Below are 10,413 nucleotides of genomic sequence, written 5' to 3' on the forward strand. Positions count from 1 at the left end.
GCTGACCTATTTGTGATGAAAAGTGGGATTGAGTTGCATGGGATGACCCAATCACATCTTTTCTTTTTGTAATCACACACTTCTTTTATTCCAAATGCAAGATGCAAAACTTTTAACAAACAAAGTCCATGTTCTTCCTACATATCATAGAAGGTTACTCAAAGAACCTCATCAATCTAGTATCAAAATTATTGCACCACATATGCATCACATTCCAATTATACAATAAAAGACATTTTTTCATTTCTATCACAAGCTATGTTTAAATTTATGGCCACTCATAACCTAGAGAAAAAGTCAACCATCATTTGACTATCTTAACTAATAATAGAAATTAACATCCTTCTTGCATAACATATGCAAGAAATAAGTACTTTAAGTATAATACAACAATATGAATATTATATGATCACATAATTTTATTCAAAATATAATCATTACCATCTAACGTATGCAAATCACCAATCATTCTAGATAATTTCCATTTTGAAAATCTTTAAAATAATGCAATGTTAACCCAAAATCATGACATACATAATGATCATCATGTCATGTCCCCTTTTCAAATAATTAAAAATAATAATCTTTTCTAAGGCAAGCAGGCCCAAAAAGGTGAAGTTTCACAAAAAGGGGATAATCTTTGGAAGCTAATGGACTAATAAATGAGAATTATTATTAAAATATGTTTTATTAACCCCTCTTGGATGTGAGTTAGGGTTATGCTCTCTTTTAAGGGGTCTGGAGGCATTTTGGGCTCATTCCAGAACTTGATTTTTGTTGATTTCTTTGTTGTTCTTCAGAGGCTGCCAAACTTGTGGAGAAGGAGACCCAAGAATGGGAGTTTGTAGGTTTCTAGTAAGGCTAAGGATGGGATTTTAAATCCATTTCATGTGCATGCTCATACAAAGTTTTCCTTTGTGCTGAACAGTGCAGATTTGTGAATTTTTGGGTCTGTTTTTTGTAAGAGTTTGGTGTTTTCGGTTGAGTATTTCATATCAGTTTGGGTTGCTGCTGTATATCAGATATTTAGATGTTAAAATAGAGATGAATATATGTATTTGGTCATGATTATACTTCTATGATAAATCAGTGCTTTTGTGTTGTTTTCAGGAGCTCGATGAGCATTATTTTTTGCCTCCATTTGGGAGTTGTTGTGTAAATGTTATATAGATATAGAAATTTCATTTTGTAGGCTGTTATTCTGCTGAAATTTCTATAAAAAAATTCCACTTTCAGATTTATTAATAATATGTGAAGCTGTGAAGTTTTTGGCACTATTTCCGGCATACCCGATTTGGGGTTTATTGAGAAATTGGTGGATCTTTGAAATATTGGTTTTTTGATCTTAAAGATTTGATTAGAGGCTTGAAATATAATATAAAATCAGTAAAGGGACATTTCAATGGTATCAAAGCTATGATCTTGCCAGCCTGAGGGTTTGTAGAAGTTTGCATGTCAGTTTTGACAACTACCCAAATTTTGCATGTCATAATTTATGGTTGCATGTTGCTTCTAATCAGCTACATGTCAAAATTTATGGTTGCATGCTACTTCTAATCATTTTCATGTTAGTTCTTGGTGAATTTGGTGGTTGCATATTGCTTCTAATAAGCTGCATGTCAAAATCTATGGTTGCATGCTACTTCTAATCATTTGCATGTTAGTTCATGGTGAATTTGGTGGTTGCATGTTCCTTCTAATCAGCTACATGTCAAAATCTATGGTTGCATGCTACTTCTAATCATTTGCATGTTAGTTCTTGGTGTTTGAAGAAGTTATAACCTATTGGGGTTACACTCTACTTTATCCAGAATGGACAGGTATAGTACAGAGTCTCAGAGGACACGATCTTGGACAATTGATATCCAGAGTCAGAACAGTAGAAAGGATGGTTATTTAGACATTTGAGATAAACTTAGGAAAATAAGCCATGACATGTTTGAACAGTTGGTTGAGCACCATCGTATGATGAATGACATGTTGTCTGACCTAGGTAAGGTGGATAAGTTGATTGGATTTCTATTTGGCAGATTTTCTCACAGGGCAGATGACACAATTACCAAGAACTACATGAGGAGTTTGAGAAACTAGCTTATAGTCAGGCAGAGGTCTCAGATTCTAATCTACCATAGGAGGTAGTTGGTTTAGATGATGATTATGAGGATTTTTTTGTGTATGATGGTGAGATACCTGGTAGAGATGAGCAGACATTGAGCATTCATGACTTTGCTGAGAAAGAGTACTAGGCACAGTTAGATGCTTCATCACATGAGGTTGAGGCAGGTAGTACTTCACATGATTTGTCTAGCCAGCTGAAGGTGAACGAAGATAGTATTGTGACTTCATTATCTCATTATGAAAGGATGCAAGATATGATAGAGGATCACATTCAAATGATTCAGTTACAGGGTAGACATAAGGGAGTTCAGGCAAAGTCTTCTTGTGTTGACTTACAAGCGATTAGGGAAGGAATGGGAATGATGAAGTTGAGTTATTTACATCTTCTGTTAGATTGTGACCATCTTCTTAGCCTTTTTGGAGACTATTTAGATGCCTTGGGGAGGAAGGAGGAAGTTGACAAGCTTTCTCACGAGCTTGAGGACACTCGAGCTTCTTTGGTGAATACTCCATTGGCATTACAAGATTGGGAGAGACATGGGGATAAGAATGGCATGGAATTGAGTTTAGTTTCATCTTGCACTCTTGATACTCAGCTTTCTGCGAATGGTAGATCATATGTGGTCATTGATAATGTTGCGAGTTCATCTTGCATTCACATCCAGGATATAGGGACAATGTCAGACAGGTATGTGGAATTAGTTGGTATTGGTCATATTACTCAGGTGAGGAGCATTCTTGAGTTACCAGCTAATTATAGTTTATGGATATGGACTCAAGATTGTTATATTGGCATTTGGGATTCAGTTGATTGGAAATCTTTAACACTTTTTGGTAGCAGTGATTGTTTGGGTGCTATCATGGATTTGATTAGCAGATTGCACGGTGTTGTCTTTTCTTGTGCCAAGAGCTTATCTAATGTTGGTATTAGTTTTCATACATCGGTGTTGGGCTTTGTTCATATATCTAGTCGACCATTTTTTTTGGAATGTGTTGATGATCTTTCATTTTTGGCAGTGTGTACAGATGAGTCTCATGATCATATTGGCATTGATGACATCTAGGAGGATGCAGTGGATAGTTTTGAAGACGTAGTTTCCTTGGTGGTTTCTTTTGGTACAGAAGAGTTGGATAGCAGTGCTACAGTTTTTGATACTCCGTATGTTGATATGAGCTTTGGAGTTGATTCACATGATATAGATGGTAATACTCTAGAGACCAATAACCTTGAGGATACTCCTTTAGATAGTGCATCAGAGGATGTTTGTAGGATACAGTCTAGCCAGTTCCATCATGTGTCTAGTCAGTTGAGAGTTAGTGAGCGAGACATTAGTATTGATTGCCTACATTTCAATGTTGTTCATCAATTGTTAGCAGTTTATGGATGGGGTTCTCCTACTAGTGATTAGTAGGGAGGTAGTTATCTTTCCTTGACAGAGTTCCACTCTTTATGGGAGGCTTTCTGGATTTTGAGACAGGATTATATGCAGTTGGTAGCTGATAGAGATTATCTTATGGAGTGGGGTAGTATAGCATACGATGCATTGTTGGCCAAGGAAGACGAGGTGAATGAACTTACTCAGTAACTTGAGGTGACTTCTGAGATTCTTGAGAGCACACAGTTGGCTTTCAAGGAGCCGCAGTTTCATTTGGCTAAGGTGACCATGGAGTTAGAGCAACTACAGTCTTTACCAAATTTTGTACAGTCACAAGCTATGGTGTCTGGTGATCTGAGGATGTCCATGGTCGAGACTATCAAAGATAGTGGAGATGGGGATGCATCCATCCTTGATACTAACATTGGCATAACGAGTTCATCCCCACTAAAGTTAGGTTCAGTTGAGTTGGGTGTTGTAGCAGATTGTTGTGGTATGCCTGACATGGTGGTGAGCTCTATTACTAATGGCATGAAAATTAGAGATGTTGTATCAAAGACCATGTGTGATGTTGGTGAGCTGATAGTTGGCATGGTTCTTGCTAGTAATACTACTCCCTTGGCGATGTCTTCAGAGGTAGTAGTCAGTTCCAACTTGGTTAGTGATCGATTGCAGTTAGTTACATCTGGATTATAGTCTAAGCCACTGACTGAGATTGGCACATTCTATCAACATTACATTGTGAGGCATGCTCATCAATTCACCTTTGATGACCATGTTGATGAGATGATGATACAGAGATGTACTTTGGTTCCTAGTGCTTATCATAAGTTATGGGATAGTTTGACACTTCGGGATTAGAGTTGTGATGGGCACGACATGGCGATAGGTTCTGCACTTGACAGCTTGATAATACATGACTTAGAGCAGGAGTTTTGGAGTGATGCTTTAGTAGGTGTTGTTATTGATTCTACTCCTTTGGCTATGACATCTCCTGACTTAGCTAGAGATCAGTCACAGTGGGTTGTATCACTTGTTCATGGTGAGCTGTTGACTGAGGTTGGTTTTTTTAATCAACATTATATTGCAGGGTATGTACATTAGTTAGCATTTGATCCTTGTGTTGAGGAGTTGATGGCAGGCAAATTTGGTTTAGGTTCCATTTCTTGCTATTTATCTTGTGATGACCTTTCACCATTAGGGGTGAATGGGAGTTATGGTTATGAGACAGTGGTTGGTGATCTTCAGAGTTCTGTTGATTACAAGAGTTGTACAATGTGTGGATTCTCCATACAAGGTACAATTTCAATCGGGAGCATTCACCATTGTTGCAAGTTGGATTGTACATTCTGTATAGGCTAGTGGGATGCGTTGATGGTATTTACTGTGTTGGTAGTTTGATTTGTCCACTTTACTTGGGTTTTGATGTTCTAAAAGTTTGTGTCTCGTGGGTTTCTGACTGTGGAAGTTGTGACTTTGGAGTTTGGTTGAGCTGTAATTGTCAGTTTGATTATGGATTCCTCTTGGTCATATTGCAGAGGATATTGCAGGAGCCTATGTTAATTGAAAATAGTATAGTTCATGACTACATTTGGGATCCAAGTGGATTGATCGATTTATTGTTCAGCCATTGCTTGAGGACAAGAAATATTTGGAAGGGGAGGACTTGTCATGTCCCCTTTTCAAATAATTAAAAATAATAATCTTTTCTAAGGCCGGCAAGCCCAAAAAGTTGAAGTTTCGGAAAAAGGGGATAATCTTTGGAAGCTAATGGACTAATAAATTAAAATTATTATTAAAATATATTTTATTAACCCCTTTTGGACGTGAGTTAGGGTTATGCCCTCTTTTAAGGGGTTTGGAGGCATTTTGGGCTCATTCTAGAACTTGATTTTTGCTGATTTCTTTGTTGTTCTTCATAGGCTACCAAACCTGTGGAGAAGGAGACCCAAGAATGGGAGTTTTCAGGTTTCTAGGAAGGCTAAGGATGGGTGTTTAAAGCCATTCCATGTGCATGCTCATACAGAGTTTGCGTTTGTGCTTAACAGTGCAAATTTGTGAATTTTTGGGTGTGTTTTTTGTAAGAGTTTGGTGTTTTCGGTTGAGTATTTCATATCAGTTTGGGTTGATTCTGTATATCAGACATTTAGATGTTAAAATAGATCTGAATATATGTATTTGGTCATGATTATACTTCTATGATAGATTATTAGTGCTTTTGTGGTGTTTTTGGCTATTTTGTGTTGTTTTCGAGAGCTCGATGAGCATTATTTTTGCCCTCCATTTGGGCGCTGTTGTGTAAATGTTATAAAGATCTAGAAATTTTATTTTTTAGGCTATTATGCTGCTGAAATTTCTATAAAAAAATGTCCACTTTCAGATTTATTAATAATATGTGAAGCTGTGAAGTTTTTGGCACTATTTCCGGCATACCCGATTTGGGGTTTATTGAGAAATTGGTGGATCTTTGAAATATTGGTTGTTCGATCTTAAAGATCTGATTAGAGGCTTGAAATATCAGATAAAATTAGTAAAGGGACATTTCACATCATATCCTTCTATGTCAAAATTAATCTTACCTGGGAGACACATCATGTAACCAATGTCATCAACTCATGAAACATAAATTAAGCTAGGTGACTTACAATTGTGTGTCTAGCATTTTGACCTCAAGGCCCTAGTGTGGAACCAAGAGCTTTGATACCATATGTAAAGACTGCTTCTACAAAACCAATGCCACATTAACAATGTCCATAAAAATCAAAATATCCAAGAAAGTCTAGGACTTTTGATTATTGATTAGTCAACATTAATTTTTAATTATCTTTTAATTTAAAAGAATACACATACCAAATACCAAAATACAGAGATGGTTTGAATAGGATGACGAAGTTGAAATAAGCTCTAGAACCTACTCAAGAAACATAAGGGTGAGAATATTGTAGGAGTACTTTACCACCCTACAATGGAGTTGTTAAGATTCCTTGGACTCTTTCCTAACATGAAAGATACCTAGCTCGACAACGAGAAAGACTAACCAAGCAAAACTATGAACTTAGTTATGGAATTGTGTGTAGAGAATATGATATATCTTCTCTCTAGTATAAATAAAACTCATTCTCCACTAAATATTATTTGAAGTGTATCATCATACCTTGACCTCATCTCATAAGACATCACTACACAAGATACATATCAGAGAATAAAACATCATTACTTCTAGTCAATGCCACTAGATGGAATCATAATCAAATACAACATATGGCGATATTTGAAACATTAGGACAATATTTCCATATTTCTCTCTCTCAAAAAAAAATAACACATTGTTATGAGAAAGAGTTACGAGTGACAGAAAAAGATAAGAGGAAATTGAGTAGCATTATTTTAGTCTATATCCATTTGATAAGAAAGTATATTAAAGATAAGTAAAATATTAAAAAATCTCACTCAAACACCTCTTACTTTACAAAAGAAAATTGAGCATTAATTCTCTATCATGACCAATTTACCTTCTCAATTATATGGGTATAAGAATGCTTTACTCACAAGGTGAAGGATCAATCCTTAATGGAAAAATAAATGATGAAACTACATAATCTTGTGTTACTGGAACTAAACATCTAATTTTTACAAACACAACAATAACACATAGGACTCCACATTTGAAAATAATATATTTATATTTTTCAATTTTTTTTCTTTTTCAAATTTCAAGACTATTTATCACACGTTATATTTTAATTTTAATAAAAATATAACTTAATAATCAATCATGCTATTTTAAAATGTAACAACCACTTTATTTTTCCTCTATCAAATTTAATATATATCTATTTTTAACAAAATAGTACTTGTATAGTTTATTGTTTTTCATGTTTTTAAGTTATTTAAATGATTTATGAGATTTTGTATTTGAAAATTATTGATTAAGTGGTTTGAGTATTTCTCAAATTTCTTATTTCAAAGCTCTTAGCATTAAAAATTTGATCTACTTCATCTACTTTCTAGGACTCACACAAGGTGGGGAATTCACTCACCGGAGCTCTTGTTTTAAATCAATTTATAAGTGCAAATAGCATCTTTTCCTAATTGCCTTGAAATATGTAAAGAGAACATTATTGTGTAACATGTTGGATTAAATTACATATTTTGTTAAACACTTTTTTTCTTTCTATGATGGATTAGTGGATGTGGTTCAAAATGTTGTTTAAAAAATACACAATTTAATTAAAAGATTACTGAATAATATTTGTGGAATGTGGGAAACTACTATCAACTTATAAGAAAATGAAAAAGGAAATATAACTGAAAAATATACTTTAGAGAGTTAATGATAATAATAAAGTAATTTAATCATACCAATCAATAAATGTAAATGAGTATATTGTCTTTGGTTGTTGGATTTGTTTGCTGGCCAACATAGTTGTAAAACTAGGATGTTGATATTGAATATCTATATGTAATCTTTTGTTAGGAATTTCCAGTCCTCATTTAAATCTATTTTTATTTGAATCCAAAACTAATATGTAATTAAAGATTTAAAAATATCAAATTAAAAAATTGAATATATATATATATATATATACTAACTTATTAAATAAATCCTCCAAAACTATTACATATATTTTAGTACAAAATTTAAATATATTTCTATTAAGGTGATAGGCTTATTCCTCAGAGGATGGCCATCGAAATTGTCTGATTTCCAGGGATGGTCGAATGCCATAAAAATAGGAAAACAGTAGAGAGAAAACTTTCTCGACACGGCTGAATTACGTTCTGGGGCTGGTATGTGCACATTGCAGACAACGCGTAAAGCTTTTCCTGCCAGAAGGGGTCACCACGTTGCATTCATCTCAACTAAATATTAATTGAGGAAACGAACGAACAAATTTTAATAATAAGTTAATAAATGTCAATTTAGGGTTCCTCTGATTTTGAAAAACATTATTCTTCGATGGTGACTTTAAGCATTGTAATGGTATTTACATTTTTCTTGGTATGTTCAGCCTTTTTCCCTTACACATGGCGTTCCGATGATATATGGGATGCCATTTTGGATCTCCTGAAGCTAGTGGACCAAACATCTCCAACTAGTCCGAATGGTGTGCAAAAAAAGCTTCACAAGCTCATGTATTTACCGTCAATGTATCACCGATGTACTGGGTGATATTTCGCTTCATCTCTTTCTTTCCCGCAATAATTATTTGCGACGGTTAGAATTTTTATCAAATTTGGCAAATGTTTATAAGGTTAACGAAGAAAGAGTTAAAGATTGACGTGAAGGCAGACAGGGTGCTTACAATTGGCATGTAGCGAGTCAAAGAAGAGGAGAAATTGGGTGAAAAAATGGTACAAAGTGGAGCGTGGTGTGGGTAAATTATTTACGCAATTTTATTTGCCAGACAACGTATTCTCAGTCAATGTTGATTTGTGCAATGGTATTTTGACAGTGGTTGTTGCCAAAATTATTGGCGACAATGCTAAAACCACAAAAACCCTAGCCATTGGTGATAGTGCTGATGACTAAATTGTTTGTGAATTCAATTATTGGTTAGAAAATTCTAAACTTATTGAGGATTGCTGCGACATAGATCCCCACCACATGTTTCTAATTCTAATTAATCTATAGTCTTCATGGATACGATTGGACAGTAAAATCACGATTGATTGTTTATATGCTAACACTGTTCTTTTCAATGAATTCGGTAGATCGATATAGTTTTCCGAGAATGATTGTTTAAGCTCTCTTTTTTTTCTTTTGTCATCAATCCATCATCAGAATGCAAGAGTCAAGGAAAAATGAAAAATTATTTTCATATTTTTTTGGCTCTCTTGCATTCTGATGATGGATCATGTAGTATGATCCCCAAAATTGATGACAAAAAAAACTTACACAATCATTCTTAGAAAACTAATTGAAAATTTAATAACTTTCAACTAATTAAGAAGAAATTGTTTCTTGGACAGAAATATTCCTTTAGAAACAAAAGGAGCATCTGAGGTTTGAGTAATTTTGAAAATGGTTGTTGTTTTTATTTATTATTTATTTTAATGGTTTGGTTGGTAGTTGACTTAATATTTGGATTGATTGTTTAGGTTTATTATTTTGTCCATATATTTGGAAATTTAGTTAGTTTGAGAAGTCCATGAGGAAATATTGTATTAAAGATTTTCTTTTGGAATATGATTAGTTTAGAGAAATAAAATTATAGTTGTGTTTAAATGAGTAGTAAGATTGTATTTGTTAAATAAATATGGGTTTCTCTCAATTATTTTTTTTCCACTTTATTATAATTGCAATGTTTTTCTACTTTAATGTAATTGCAATGTGTTCTTTGATTTTATTTTAGAATTTCAAAAGAGATTTTAAATGAATAAGCTAATAGAGTTTGCTAAATAAAGAAGGGAATGTGTTCTCTTTGAATAAAATTATATAGTTATTTTTTATTTATAAATTTAATATTAAAATTAAAATTTTAATAATTTAATTTATTTCTTAAAATCTTTATAAATAATATGATATTAGATTTATAAAATAATATTACATATATTCAATTATATTCTATATATAGAAAAAAGTGAGACTATATTTTAAATGTGTTTATTCAAACATCTTATATGCTTTCTTTTAATATAGTATATATATTATTCTTAATAGTTATATCAAATTCCTAATCAATGATTAAGGGATACTTCATTTATTGGATCTAAAAGGTTAGATGCAATGAGAAAACTACCATTGCAACAATCAATAGTTCGTGCAACCATATGCAAAATTTGAGAAAAAATAGTATAAGTTATTTCAAGCCTCATATAATTAAATTATTGTCTATATGATTTATCTTTTTACATTTAGTATGTTGTAGACATTATTTATTGTGATAACAATAAATGCTTAAAATAACATATTTTA

At 33.2% G+C, this 10,413-nt stretch overlaps 1 pseudogene; it reads left to right on the plus strand.

Moving 5' to 3' along the window:
- The first annotated feature begins 8,454 nt into the window (after positions 1 to 8,454).
- On the plus strand, positions 8,455 to 9,027 carry LOC149549526 (22.7 kDa class IV heat shock protein-like; annotated as a pseudogene).
- The last annotated feature ends 1,386 nt before the right edge of the window (positions 9,028 to 10,413 follow it).

Source organism: Cupressus sempervirens, chromosome 7 (assembly GCF_028749045.1).
Source record: "Cupressus sempervirens isolate cs-2001-9-10 chromosome 7, ASM2874904v1, whole genome shotgun sequence".
Taxonomy (NCBI): domain Eukaryota; kingdom Viridiplantae; phylum Streptophyta; class Pinopsida; order Cupressales; family Cupressaceae; genus Cupressus; species Cupressus sempervirens.